Source organism: Leucopleurus acutus (genome assembly GCF_964270905.1).
Source record: "Leucopleurus acutus genome assembly, chromosome: 2".
Lineage (NCBI taxonomy): Eukaryota > Metazoa > Chordata > Mammalia > Artiodactyla > Delphinidae > Leucopleurus > Leucopleurus acutus.
This window is the reverse complement of record NC_139143.1, coordinates 59052168-59067447: the sequence shown is the minus strand read 5'-3', so window position 1 is coordinate 59067447 and position 15280 is coordinate 59052168.

Below are 15280 nucleotides of genomic sequence, written 5' to 3'. Positions count from 1 at the left end.
AGAGTTGGTTTGGTGGTGCTGAATTCTCTTAGTTTTTGCTTGTCTGTAAAGCTTTTGATTTCTCCTTCAAATCTGAATGAGATGCTTGGCAGGTAGAGTAATCTTGGTTGTTGGTTCTTCCCTTTCATCACTTTAAATATATCATGCCACTCCCTTCTGGCTTGTAGAGTTTCTGCTGAGAAATCAGCTGTTAACCTTATGGGAGTTCCCTTGTATGTTATTTGTCGTTTCTCCATTGCTGCTTTCAATAATTTTTCTTTGTCTTTAATTTTTGCCAGTTTGATTATTTTGTGTCTCAGCATGTTTCTCCTTGGGTTTATCCTGTGTGGGCCTCTCTGTGCTTCCTGGACTTGGGTGGCCATTTCCTTTCCCATGTTAGGGAAGGTTTTGACTATAATCTCTTCAAATATTTTCTCTGGTCCTTTCTCTCTCTTCTCCTTCTGGGACCCCTGTAATACAAATGTTGTTGCGTTTAATGTTGTCCCAGAGGTCTCTTAGGCTGTCTTCATTTCTTTTTTTCTTTTTTCTTTATTCTGTTCCACAGCAGTGAATTCCACCATTCTGTCTTCCAGGTCACTTCTCCATTCTTCTGCTTCAGTTATTCTGCTATTGATTCCTTCTAGTGTATTTTTCATTTCTTTTATTGTATTGTTCTTCTCTGTTTGTTCTTTAATTCTTCTAGATCTTTGTTAAACATTTCTTGCATCTTCTTGATCTTTGTCTCCATTCTTTTTCCAAGGTCCTGGATCATCTTCACTATCATTATTCTGAATTCTTTTTCTGGAAGGTTGCCAATCTCCACTTCATTTAGTTGTTTTTCTGGGGTTTTATCTTGTTCCTTCATCTGGTACATAGCCCTCTGTCTCTTCATCTTGTCTATCTTTCTGTGAATTTAATCCTCTTCTTATTCACATTTAAATGTTTATTTGGCCACCTCATGTGGCTTGCGGCATTTCTGTTCCTCGACCTGGGATTGAACCCAGGCCCTCAGCAGTGAAAGCACTGAGTCCTAACCATTGGACTGCCAGAGAATTCCCGCATCCTCTTCTTATTCCATAGATGGGAGCACGTTCATGGGTATAACTCCCAGCCCACTACAGGCAATTGTCTTGCTCTTTCAGTGGATTTAGTCCAGATTCCCAGCAAAAACATTGCGCTGGAAGATCTGCTGTTCCTCAGGCTATTTCCTTTTGCCCCATAACAATATAGCACAAGTGAGATTATATTTTCAAGATGCACAGAAGAATTTTAGTATGGCATTATCTACCTGTAGGCTTACATGACTCATCCCTGAACAGCCACTGCAGTGATAGTACACTGTAGCATGCTTTCTCTGTACTGACACTTGATGATCATTGAGCACTGAGGGGAACCAAAAGAGTGTCTTTCCTTTCCTATTTAGCATAAAGAGCTATGGAATGAAGAAAGTCCACTAAAAACCATGGCAAGTCTGGCACCATCTATCCCATTTCCATAGCCATATACCATTACTACAAGCATTATTTACTTTGTTTTTCAGTATGAAATCATTTTTCAGTGGCAAGTAAAGAGATATGTATCAGCAGTGCCTTAAATGAATAGGACATTTGTTTTTGTTAAACAAGAAGTCCGGAGGTATGGTCTTAGGGGTGACCTGAGAGCTCAACTGCGTTATCAAGGGCTCAGGATCTTTCTCTCTTTCTCACTTTGACTTACTAGGCATATTGCTTTTCATGATTATGCTTAGTGCCTCTTGGACTTAATGTGGCTACCTCTGTTCCAGCCATCACATCCATCTTCCAGATAGGAAGGGAAAAAGGATGGCAGCAAGCTTTCCTTCAAGTCTGTCCCTTTTATCAGAAAAGCAAAATATTTCCTAGAAAACTCCCAGCCAACTTTTATTGTGTCTCATTGGTCTCAGCTGGTAACATTTCACTCCTTGCAGCAAGGGAGGATGGGAAAGTATTCTTTCAAAGAGAAATAGTACAACCATGACTGGACTGAATTTATCGATCTTAATTTATTCCCTGAGTCAAGCTACATTGCTGCTACACACCACTGACCTCCACCATCATTCAAACAAAATCAGTGTTGTGTTAGTCATGACTGCTGTCAGTCAAGGGCAACCTTGGCAGCGTATTTTTGGCTGTGGCAGTGATATAAAACTGACCAATTCCTAAGATAAAGGTACTTTGAATATAGTGAAATGATGTATGATTTTGATCACTGAAAATGAATGTGGAGTCAGCGGAACTGAATATTATCTAATATTACATATTTAAATAATGACAGCATGGCTATTGAACTCGAGAAGACTACAGAGACATCAAATCAAATAATGTTTATACAACCTCCCTTTCTAAAAGCAAGTAGTTTCAGAACCCAATATATACGGAATTATAAACACCATTTGCACTGGTTGTTCAGATTTCTCCAAGTAAGTAAATTCTGAGAATCATATACTTCAAAGAGCCCTTTCTAGTCAACATTTCTACTCAGTTCAAAGTGAAAGGTATTTCTTGGGCTGTGGCTTCCTCCACCCAAGCCAAGACTGCAGAGGCTCATTGCCTACTCCTGTTTCTTCACCCTCCTATTACTGTCTCACAAGCTCATCCCTTAGTAAAGTTGATTTTGGCATTAGAGGTCTTCTCTTAGTTCTCACAAGGTGAAAGGTAGGGAGTTCAGGTGATGGACCATCCCAGATTGCTTAGGACTGATGCTTCCCTGGGAAGTAGGTCTTTCAATGCTAAAATCAGGACAGTCCTAGGCAAACCAGAATGGTTGCTCATCCTAAGGGCTATCACCAACATGAAAAGGCATGAGGGAAAGGGGGTTTGAGAAGAAGGAAGGAAAGGGAGGGAGGACCTGGGAAGTCATGGCCATTTAACCCAGCTCTAAATTGTATGGCTTTTCTTTCCATTTTGATAACTGGGGTTCCTGCACAACAACTCACCAGTGATACTTGAACTCACCATTTTTTCAAGTTCTTTACTCTTCCAACCTGTACATAATTGCCCATTTTTCACCTCCCAGTTCTATGCCATTATTACTACTTTTCCCAGTTCCTGTTCCCATTCACCAGATTCAGTGGTATTATAGGTGAATGCTTTGAAGCCCCCTCTGCTCCAACACATAGCAATAATAGACAACATGTACAAGAGAATTTTGAAAGTCATAACCACACTCAAAAATGAGATACATATGTCCATGGTCCTGGAATTGAAATGCCAAGTGATGAGTAGAGGCTGATCTGGAAGTAAGTAGTAGGAACTGCAAGTTTGGCTTCGGCAGATACACCACAGGGGAAAAGTGCTCTACACAAGGCATGGGAACCATAGTCATGCTCAGAGCTCACGACGAGAAGCCAGGGCGGGGCTTCCTTGGCCTGTGAAGTGAGCCTGGAAAACCTGCTGCTCACCAGTGCCAGGGGTATAGCTTAGTGCCTTTGGAACCAGGAGAAAACTCAAACCCCAGAAGGGGGTTGCATAGAGAAAAAAGAAAGGCATTGAACATATTGATGATCCGGTAAACCCAACTTTAAAATGCATGAAGAAATCTTACACCAAGAAAGATAGCCAATAAAATCAATAATTGAAATGAGTATTTTTCAGAAAAAAACAGAATAATAAAAAATTCTGAAAAAGACTTGAAAATATATACATTTAGAATCCTTTAAGAGATAAATGAAGGCATTGCATATATGCCACTGATATATTCTGCATTGAAACAGGCAGAAATGAAATAAAGATTAGAAATTATGAAAAAATAACCATCGAAAAAATTTTAAACTCAGTAGGATAAATACTAAGCTACACATAGCTGAAGAGAGAATTAACAAATTGGAATTGGGAGGAATTCACCCAGAAGGTAACAGCTCCAAAGGGGTCATCCAAATAAGACAGAGAATGTCAGGTGCTGTGGTTATGGACTGGGGGCTCAGGAAAGGCTTGTCAAAGAAAATATCTGAGCAGTGACCTGACCAAGTAAGGATGTGAGCGATGTGAATGTAAATAAAAATAAATCAAATAAATCCAAAGATGCACAGCGGTAATAATACCTAGTTTCCAGGTTGCTGTGAGGATTAAATTAAATAGCATACATAAAAGCACACGTCCAGTGCCTGACACATAATTAATAACGAATGTTAAGGACCTGTACTTCCCTTCCTAAGAAATTGAGTTAATAGAATAGAATTTATACTTCTGCCTCCATATGAGGGGGCCTTTTGCTACCTCTGCTGGAGCCCCAGCATCATTCCCAGGGGACTCAAATTGGCTGATGATCTTTGGATCAAATAATGGTGGATTTAGCTCTTTGTGACAAAGTGGCTGGAATGCTGTCAGCTGTCCATATGCCTGTTTTCTCCTTCTGCTTCTCTCCCTTGAGAAAAACTCTATTTTCCCCTCTAGCATTAACTAAACAATCCAGTCACGTCTGAAATATAGAGATGACATTTTAGTATATCCAGGGAACATGGCTAGTAGTTTCCCTGCAAATCTCAAAATTTTATCAGTGCAGCTCTAAGCATTTCTCCCCATTATGTCTTGTCTGGAGCCTCAAAGAACTCCTGACAGAGGTCACGAAAGCGGGAGAGACAAAGCCACACTCTTTCTGAGCAGGGAGCCTTTTCAACGGGCAGGCCCCTGATGGAAACATTCCCTAATGAAAAGAACAAAATAAGACTGCTTCACAGCGAACAGCAACAGAATGTTCCATTGGACAGAGAGCAGCTTCTTAGACGTGGGAATCTGAAAGACTGGATTGCATTCAAAGAAAATGCCCCCAGAGTGATAAAGAGCAAGTCCTGGGGGCTCAGCAAGAGTCATGATTCCGTGCTTTAAAGGGAGCGGGGATTCCCTGCCAAGGCCTGGGGCGGGGACTGGGGGGGGGGGGCGGGGGGCGGGCCTGGGTATCCTAGGAACTGAACTAGGCTGGGATGTCGGACTGGGATGATCCAGGACATTAGGTGGAGCAGCTTCTCCATCTCTTGAGCAAAGCAGAAAAGGGAGGCTGTGGTGGACCTGAAAGGAGAAGCTGCAGGTGTAGAGTGTGTGTGTGTGTTTTTCTAACCAAAGAGAGAAAACGTGTCCCGCCCTCTCTGAGTCCTTGGTGAGGAAAAGTCCTTGATTTAAGGAGGAAAAAGAAGGAGAAACATCCCTTTCTGCTGCAGCTAAGACTGCTGTTTGCACTCAGTTCCAGGGGGCGAGGCAGGCTATGGGACATTGGGTAGTGGTCCAGGAGCTCCCCTCAGCATCTCAGTCCTGCCCTTGCCAGCACAATTGTCCCACGCTAGCAAGTCTGTTAAAAAGAAATCAGTCTTCCCCTTGTTTACTTTGAGTTCTTTTTTTTTTTCAAAAACTGCACATTTCACCAACTATGAATTATTTTAAAAAATAATAAAGAACTGAGCGTTTCAACTTTGGCTTTGTTGGAGGTAAATATTCATGCTTGGGATGGGAGAAAATAACAGGAGTTGCAAGGATAAACAGTAGGATTTTAACATCTCCACACCCCATGATGCAGATATCCTCTGATATCTTCTGAAGGAAAAGGAAAAACATCTTAATTTCACGTCACATTAAAAACAAAACAGGGACTTCCCTGGTGGTCCGGTGGTTAAGACTTCGCCTTCTGGGTTTGATTCCCTGATTGGGGAGCTAAGATCTCACATGCCTTGTGGCCAAAAAGAACACACCAAAACATAAAACAAAAGCGATATTGTAACACATTCAATAAAGACTTTAAAAGTGGTCCACATCAAAAAATCTTTAAAAAAAAAATTTTTTTTAAATCAGATGTTTGTGGGAATTCCCTGGTGGTCTAGTGGTTAGGACTCTGTGCTTCCACTGCAGTGGGGCAGGGGTTCCATCCCTGGTCGGGGAACTAAGATCCTGCAAGCCACGCGGCATGGCCAAAAAAAAAAAAAAAAAATCAGATTTTTGGGGTGAGATTAGAGAGAAAATTATTGCACACCCACAAAGTGAGAGTGTGATGTATGCATGTGTATAAGCAGGGGCTCTGTATCGTCGTTTTGGTGGTCTTCACACAGGTATAGATGTTTTGTTTTCAGTGTGCTTGCCCACCTCTCACACACATACAGCTTGAAATGCATCTCTAATCAGATTTCAGTCTCTATGGTAGGCAGGTAGGAGAGCCGTTAAATAGAGGAAACTTCAAATTGAGAGTGGGGCATTGTTCAGTTATCAGTATTTATTAGGCAGGGTCTCTGCATTGCGGCAGACTCCGTAAGCATCTTTTGATTAAATTAATGCAGGACACCAGAACAGCAAGTGTAAATGGATTTGATTCCTTTCCTTAGGGACAGTCATTTGCTGGTAACCCGTAATCATGCCATAGAACCAGTTGCCTACTCACAGAGACGGCCATAGGGTGTATGTTTGAGTAATACAATGAGTCCTAGTTTCTCAGTTAAATCCTTTTTAGACCTAGTTCCTCATTCTAATTAGAAACACTGTATTGATCTATGTTCTTTCCTTCTACTTTGATACATATAGTTTTTTATTTTTGTTTTTATTGAAGTTTAGTTGATTTATAATCTGTGTTAGTTTCAGGTGTACAGCACAGCAAATCAGTTCCATATATATACATATATATATACGTGTGTGTGTGTGTGTGTGTTTGTGTGTGTGTGTGTGTGAGTGTGTGTATGTATATGTCTGTCTGGCTTACTTCACTTAGTATGATAATCTCTAGGTCCATCCATGTTGCTGCAAATGGCATTATTTCATTCTTTTTTATGGCTGAGTAATATTTCATTATATATATATTGTGTGTGTATATATATATATGTATATGTGTGTATCTATATACACACACCACATCTTTATCCATTGATCTGTCAATGGACATTTAGGTTGCTTCTATGTCTTGGCTATCATAAATAGCGCTGCAGTGAACACTGGGGTGCATGTAGCTTTTTGAATTATGGTTTTCTGTGGGTATATGCCCAGTAGTGGGATTGCTGGGTCATATGGTAATTCTATTTTTAGTTTTATAAGGAACCTCCATACTGTTCTCCATAGTGGCTGCACCAATTTACATTCCCACCAACAGTGCAAGAGGGTTCCCTTTTCTCCACACCCTCTCCGGCATTTACTGTTTGTAGACTTTTTGATGATGGCCATTCTGACCAGTGTGAGGTGACACCTTATTGTAGTTTTGATTTGCATTTCTCTAATAATTAGAGATATTGAGCATCATTTCATGCACCTTTTGACCATCTGCATGTATTCTTTGGAAAAATGTCTATTTAGATCTTCTGCCCATTTTTTGATTGGTTGTTTGTTTTTTTAAAACTTCATCTACTTTTTAAAGTTAACTACTTTTCCTCATGTGATCCTCCAAAAACCATAACCCCTTGTGACATCCAGGAGAGTATCCTGAGGAATGCTGATAGCTCAATACTTTTAAAGAGTCTTCTAGGCCACAGACCTTCACAGTCTCTCTTCCTATTCCTCAGTCTTCATACAGAAGGCCTTTGTTACAGACCTAGAACCCAGGCCCTGGTGTCCATGATTCCCAGAGTGGGACATGTGGAAAAAGGGAGGTGGGGGTGGGAGGAAAAAAAAGCACCTGTTCAATATTATAGAGCAAAATAACAATTCTGACAAACTAGAAATTAGAATTCACTGGTTCCCAGTGATCTTTTTGAGAAGCATTTTTAAATTAAATCTGAATATATTGAACAGCTGTGTGTAGGGATTTGTTTTATGTAGTGGTAGTTAAGTGTGATCATATAAAGTGCACTTAAAAAGAAAACGTGGAGCAGAAGCAATTTATCTATTGAATTTAACTAGGAATATTCATTTGAATGGCTAATAATTTGACACTAGATGGGAAAATTACTCTACTGTGCCTCTTTTTGTGCGAGACTCAAGAATCATCATCAGTTGTCCCCAATCCCTTGTCTCCTGATGAAATCAACAGTGAGTTTAGCAGCTTCTCTGTTATTATAATTCAGCTACTTTCTTTCTATTTTAATCAGAGCAGATTACTTTTGATCAAACTAGCATCTGTGGATATAATCTACATTGTATGACCTCTTTTGGTTAATGAGAACTGGTTCGGTCTATTCATCTTATGTTTGTGCAGAGCTAATTTGTCTTTGACCAATATTATTATGCTAATTATACAAGTACAGTTGGCTCTTTCAGACAATTTCTATTATGAGAACTCCTGAAAGTACAACACAGAAGAAAGAATAACATGGAGCAGATATGTAATTAGGGAGATTATGAAAATCCTTTCCCAGGTATCAAAAATGTATCTGAAGTATAGGAGTTTTGGTCTTTGCATTATGATGCCTGTATCCTCTTCTGGGCCAAAGTGATCCTTCAGTTTCATTGAGTAAAATCTTAGGTGGGTACAGGGGCCAGGAAGATAAGGTAAATGAGTAAAAAAGACAGGGTTCAAGTGTTTGTGTCTGTGTCATGTGAGTGAGGGCCAGAGAGGCCTGGACCCTAGAGAGCGCTTGCTCCCTCTGAAGGAGGCTGCCTGGCTCCTTGCTGTGACACCATAAGGGAATGCAGCTCCGTGTGGCCAGAGAAGCCAGGAATCTGGGCTTGAGGGAAGTGTCCTGATTTTTGAGTGGCTCTTTTTTTTTTTAAATACTGAGCTGAATCAAAATTTATCCGAGGCTAGGACCCAGCAGGCTGCCATTTTGTGACCCCTGCTCCATTCCATACAAAGGTCATTTCAGGAACAATCTGCTTAGAAATGGTCTATAAATTAGCTGGAGTATCCACCAGGTGGCAGGAAGAGGTAGACGATTTCTCCTGCTTGCCAACCTTTCTAGCATCGAAGATTTCTGTGGATCCATCTGGAATCTTACAGAGCAGCTGTCCCCTTGTTCCCAGCAACAACCACTGCTCCCCAAATCTTTTTTTTTTTTTTTTTGCAGTACGCGGGCCTCTCACTGTTGTGGCCTCTCCCGTGCGGAGCACAGGCTCCGGACGCACAGGCTCAGCGACCATGGCTCACGGGCCCAGCCGCTCCGCGGCATGTGGGATCTTCCCGGACTGGGGCACAAACCCGCGTCCCCTGCATCGGCAGGCGGACTCTCAACCACTGCGCCACCAGGGAAGCCCTCCCCAAATCTTAAAACAGCCAAACACTGAGGAGACCACCTCCCTCTTTCTCTATCATTATTAGACACAGATATGCCGGAAAGCAGAAAACATACACCACCACCACAACTCACCACCGCCCCCTCCCCTCCACCTCACCCTCACCCCAGCGGCCACTGGGGAGCCAGTCTGTGGAGCATGAAAGGCAAACAGCCCTGACCCTGCTTCCTCCTTTCTCTGAGTGTGAGGGCACTTGGTATGAGGTGGAAAGTCACTGAAGATGAAGGATATCCATGCCCCGGGGTTGGTTTCTGCTGTAACTGGGAGCAAACAGGCCACCTGGGCAGACAGCTGTTTTCACATCAAGGCCCAGGATTGAGTCTCATCAAGGTCTACTTCATGCCAATACCTGTGTTTGAGGCCTGAATTCCTGATCCCCTGCCTGGCCTTGCCCTTTTTTTGGCTCTCAGCTGTCCTGTCTCCCAAGCTGTGTGCCCCTCCTGCCTCTCAGGGTGGTTTGACCCTTATACCATTGCTCAAATCCATAGCACACAATCCCAGCTGGCCCTTTTCCCAACAAAGACTCCCTATCTGTCTCCACCTTGCCTTGGCCCAGACTCCCCAGGCCCGGCCCAACCCTCTGCTCCCAGCTTCACCCAGGCTCACCCCACTCCATCCTCTCCATCCTCTATCCACACACTCAAAGCCGTGCTGCTGGGACTGTGCTGCCCCTCCCAGACCCACCTCATTTCCTCTCCTCAGAAGGCCCAGGGCTAAAGGCAGCACACAATGTAAATCTGTGACTTGAGGAGAATGGGATAAGGAGGGACTGCTCATTTCACTAAGAATTAACAGGACAAGATAGCTCTAAATTGTAGAAGGAGAGAGAAAGGCTGTAAAATGCTAGAATCTGTGAGCCAGAGAGATTTGGAAATGTCAAGGTTTTTCAGCTACAGTCATCCCTTGGTATCTGCAGGAGATTGGTTCCAGGACCCCCAACCCCCAGGATACCAAAATCCCCAGATGTTCAAGTCCCTTATAGAAAATGGTATAGTATTTGTATATAACCTATGCACATCCTCCCATTGTATACTTTATTTATTTTTTAAAATAAATTTATTTATTTATTTTTGGCTGCATTGGGCCTTTGTTGCTGCACGCGGGCTTTCTCTAGTTGTGGTGAGCGGGGGCTACTCTTCATTGCGGTGCGTGGGCTTCTCATTGCGGTGTCTTCTCTTGTTGCGGAGCACAGGCTCTAGGTGCGTGGGCTTCAGTAGTTGTGGCTCACGGGCTCTAGAGCACAGGGTCAGTAGTTGTGGCGCACGGGCTTAGCTGCTCTGTGACATGTGGGATCTTCCTGGACTGGGGCTTGAACCCGTGTCCCCTGCATTGGCAGGCAGATTCTTAATCGCTGTGCTACCAGGGAAGTCCCCTTCATATACTTTAAATCATCTCTAGGTTACTTATAATACCTAATACAATGTAATTTATGTAAATAGTTGTAAATAAAATGTAAATGATATGTAAATAGCTTTCAGCATGCAGCAAATTCAAGTTTTGCTTTTTGGAACTTTCTGGAATTTTTTTTCAAATATTTTTAAATATGAGATTGATTGAATCAGTGGATGTGGAACCTGCAGATACAGAGGGCCAACTCTAGAAGAGAAAGCCCAGTGCCTGGAATATGGTTGGGCTGGGAGTAGGGACCCCTGCCCAGGGGCCATGAAAGGGACAGATTGGCTTCAAGATTAGGCTTCCAGACTCTGCCCCATCCTCTTCCTGGCCAGCTAGAAACAGAGTTATCCTATTAGGAAAAAGTGTGGGCTCATTTAAAGGGGGGTTAAATAAGGCCATGCCAGGCAAATTTCCGTGACACCAAATTGCAAAAGGCCATTGTAAATTGGTGAGAGAGCCCCGCCTGGGAATTCCAGGACCTGACTTCTGGTCTGGTCTGAGTCTGTGAGAGCTCAGACTAGGTACTAAACCTCTCCAGGTCTCCATCAGCTCACTGAGAATATAGAAGTTGGATTAGATGAAGTATTAGTTATCTAAGATGACACAAATCAACCTGAACCTTAGCAGCTTAGAACAATAAAGTTATTATCTCACAGATACTGTGGGTCAGGAGTCCAGGCACTGCATAGCCAACTCCTCTGACTTAGGGTCTCTCTGAGGCTGCAATTAAGGTTTCAGCTGGGGCTGCAGTCATCTCAGGGTTCAGTGTGGAGGGGATCTGCTAGCTCACCCAGGAGGTTGTTGGCAGGATTCAATTCCTCTCTGAATTCTAGACTAAGAGTCACTGTTGGAATAAGAGCCTGATTCCCTCTCTGGCTGTTGGCTGGAGGCCTCCCTCCAGGGGTCTCTTCACAGGCAACTCACAACATGGCGGCTGGCTTTCATTAGCATGAGCAAGAGAGGGCAAGCAAAATGGAAGTCAGAGTCTTTGTGACACCCCATCACTATTGCTGTATTCTGTTCCATAGAATTGACTCACTACATCCAGCTCCACACCCAAGGGAGGAGAGTACACAGGGGCATGAATCCCAGGAGGCAGGCCTCATTGGGAACTATTTTAGAGGCTGCCTACCGCACATTCTCTCCAAGGCCCCTCCCAGCTCAGATTCTATGAATACTCCCTCTCTCTTCCCCAGAAAGGGGCTACACATTCTGTGTACAGCCTCAACTTCCAAGACTTTCAGCCAAGAGCCCACATGGGCTCTGACATATTCTTCAGCTGGAGTTAGCCAACATGAAAAATGTAGTCAGATAGGAAAATCATCTTATCCAAAAGAGTTAGACTGTGAAAAGAAGACATTGGATTTTCTTTATGTTGGTGGCATCCCCGATCATAGGACTCTGCTGGTAGACCAGATATCTTTTTAGAGTAGAAGGGAAAATATGTCTTTGTTTAGAGCACTTCAGAACCAAATGCACTGAAACCAACCTATTCAGAGAGCCTAGGTTGATTCGAGGTTGCTGCAGTGCTAGGAGGAGTGTCACAATTCAAAGGCCAGTCCTGAGTCTTGCTTTCTTTACAAAACAATCGAAGTCATGGATTATCCTCAGAGCCTCTGTGAGGTGTTAACATTTCCTCTGGGATGATATGACTTTGTTCAGACGTCTAAGCCTGTACATGTTATAACGTTGGCCTGGCTCAAATCTGGAGAATGATCTAGGGCTCCAGATCCTGAGGAATGTTGGGTTGATTTGAATTAAATGAGATAAACCTTCCCTTGCAGAAAATAGAAATTAATGTCCCTGTCTTTGTCCATCACACAGGCACTTTGTAAAGCAGTCATGGATTCTTTCTAAAAATCTGTTTTAATCTGTCAGAAGTCTGTATTTCCTTTACTAATAGCCCTCTTTAAAATTGTGGTTATCATAAACCCTTCATTTTTTGATGATGAGAGCTCTTCTAGCTTGGGAAGCTGTTCTATCAATGTGCACATACACATTAACCAGTTTGGAATCTGTAGGCAAACTGAGCCTCAGTAGCTTTTTCTGAATGAAAAGATTGAGATCTCTGTTTTTACTTACAATTTCTAATTTTGAGGATTCCTCAGCAGTACATTTTGAATTTATGAGACTTTAACTGATCCCTTTCCATTTTCTTTTCATCATACTTAAGAATCTAAGACTTACAGGAGCTTTCCTCGTGGTCCAGTGGCTAAGACTCTGCACTCCCAATGCAGGGGGCCTAGGTTCTATCCCTGGCCAGGGAACTAGATCCCGCATGCCACAACTAAAAAAAATCCTGCATGCCGCAACAAAGATCCTGCTCATAGCAACTAAGACCCAGTGCAGCCAAATAAACAAATAAATAAGTATTAAAAAAAAAAATCTGACTTACAGATACTTAGGTTTATAATTATCAAAGCTTTTTCATGTAGCTCCTTATTCATTCTTTCAAACTTGATAAGAAGAGGGATTTAACTCTTTACTGGGAGGCAGCATAGTGTAAAGAAAGTACATGGACTTTGACACCAGATGGGCTGGATTAGGGTCCCAGATCCATCACGTACGTACGAGCCCTCAGACTTCCGTCAAGTTACTTTACCTCGTGGTGACTCTTAAAGAGTTTTCATCTGTAAAGTGGGATCACAGGCGCCTATCTCACAGAATGGTTGCAAGGATTAAATTACACAGATATACCTATATGAAGTGTTTAGCGCCGTACATGGAACTGGTTACTCAGTAACTGTTGGTTTCCTTTACCGTTTATGGAGAAGCAAAGGGAGATCCTGAGAGCGTCTCCAAATGGTCAACCAAATAGGAATAAGAAGGGATGGAATTCCTGAGTCTAGATCATCAGCCTTTATTGTAGTCATGTGTTCCTTTAGCAAGTTATCACCAAAATATCCTGCTTCACCTCTTTGAGAAGCTTTATAAAGCTGAAATGCCACATAAGAGACATACTGCCTATGCCATTCCTGTGCCCTCAGATAGGGCAGATTTGCTCTCAACCGGTCAAGGTAAAAGGAACGTTGTATGTAATACATGCAGAAATGTTGATATGCCCACTTTCTGATCTTATGTTGTATTGGGTTTTGTGGTTTAGCCTCTGCATCTGAATGCATGAAAAGTGAGCACAGATAAAGGTGGGCAATAGGTTCTCTGTGGAGCCTCCTGTCCCTCACAATAAATAGCTCCCCTAGATGATTCCCGAAGGCAGCTGCATGCTTGGAAATTCCTCTCCTTTACCTGGCAAGTATCCTGAGATTGCCTCAAGCTGCCCAGGAGTAGCTTTGCAGTGTAAGCAGCCACTGGCCATGCACCACACCCTGAAGCCTGGCTATAAAGGGAAGGGGACTGAAGAAAGGCAAAGAGGAGCCGCCAAGATCCCAGGTCAGGGGCTGGAGGAGGAGAAGCTGAGAAGCAGGGGAGATACCCCGGCTCTGGGGCTTGGGGCCTGTTCCGGGCGGGAGGCGGGGTGTTGCCCTGGACCATTTCATTAAATGTGAGGGAGAGACACAGAGTACACTGGCCCCGTGGTTTCTCTTGGCCCCTGGAGGAGGATTGTAAAGGCCTTTGCCAGCTATAAAAAGTAAAGTCAATGGGTTGAATGTTGAGTATTCAATAAAATTAAGAAAGACAAAGATGGGAAGTATAAAGAGAAAGGAGGGTTTGTATGGCATCATCAGTCCCAGCTGCCTCCAACTCCTTTCTTCCAAAGCCCTCAACTCTAGGACTCACCTCCACCTGCAGTCTTTCCTCTCCACTGGGACTCTTTCTGCCCTCCCTTCTCAGGGAACTTGCTGCTCTCTTGCTCTCCTGGCTTTGGAAGCTCCCCTTAAATTCATCCAAGAAAACACACCTAAGATTACAGAAGAGAATATTTCAAGCAAGGGAAGCATTTCAGAGCACAGATACAGCTCGGCCTAGGATAATGTACATCAGGGCACACATGGGCCAAACTGACAGAGCTTCTGGGGCAGTTTCTCTTCTCCAGCTCTGTACTACACCAGGAGACCCAGCTGAAAAGTCCTGCTTTTCAGGCCTTAAGTGTTGCCCCATTCACATCCCACCTGCCTTCCCCTTTCATACCCTCCCTCCCTCTCACTGCCACTCCTGGCATTCTCACCAAAACCCAGTAGTTACGGAGAGAGCTTGGTGCGCCTCTCTGGACAGAGAATGGAGACTACTTGTGCAAATGAAGGACATTAACCCAAAGGATACGTCAAGATTACTTTTTAAATCTTGCTACTAAATATCTTCTGGGATTATCTGGGATTATGGTGGTATTTGTAGAAAAAGCATCCCCAGACAAATGCTACATAAATTAATACCCCTGGGTTTATAATCTCCCGACAGCTTGTTACTGATTCGTTTTTCAGTTAGGTAGTGAGTCCTATACCTGGTCACTTTTAGTTTTCTCAGACGTCCTTCCTTTGCCTGTGTAATAATCTGTAGACCAAAGCTCAAGGAGGGGAAAATCCAACATGATGGAGCTAGGATGAAATATTTTGTCATTTACTACCCTTCGCCTCTGAGTCTCCCCAGCCATTTATTTGTTTTGAGGTTTGAGATTTTATACACACACACACACACACACACACACACACACACACCCCTCCTGGGCCCCCCTGCCCAAATCCTCTGGTTGGTGGAGCTGGCAGCAGAGCCCTAATCTGGAGATCTGGAGGCCGGGGCTGAACCACTCCAGAGAGTCAAAACCACAACCAGGAAGCATTTGCACAGCACTCTCCTGTGCAAAA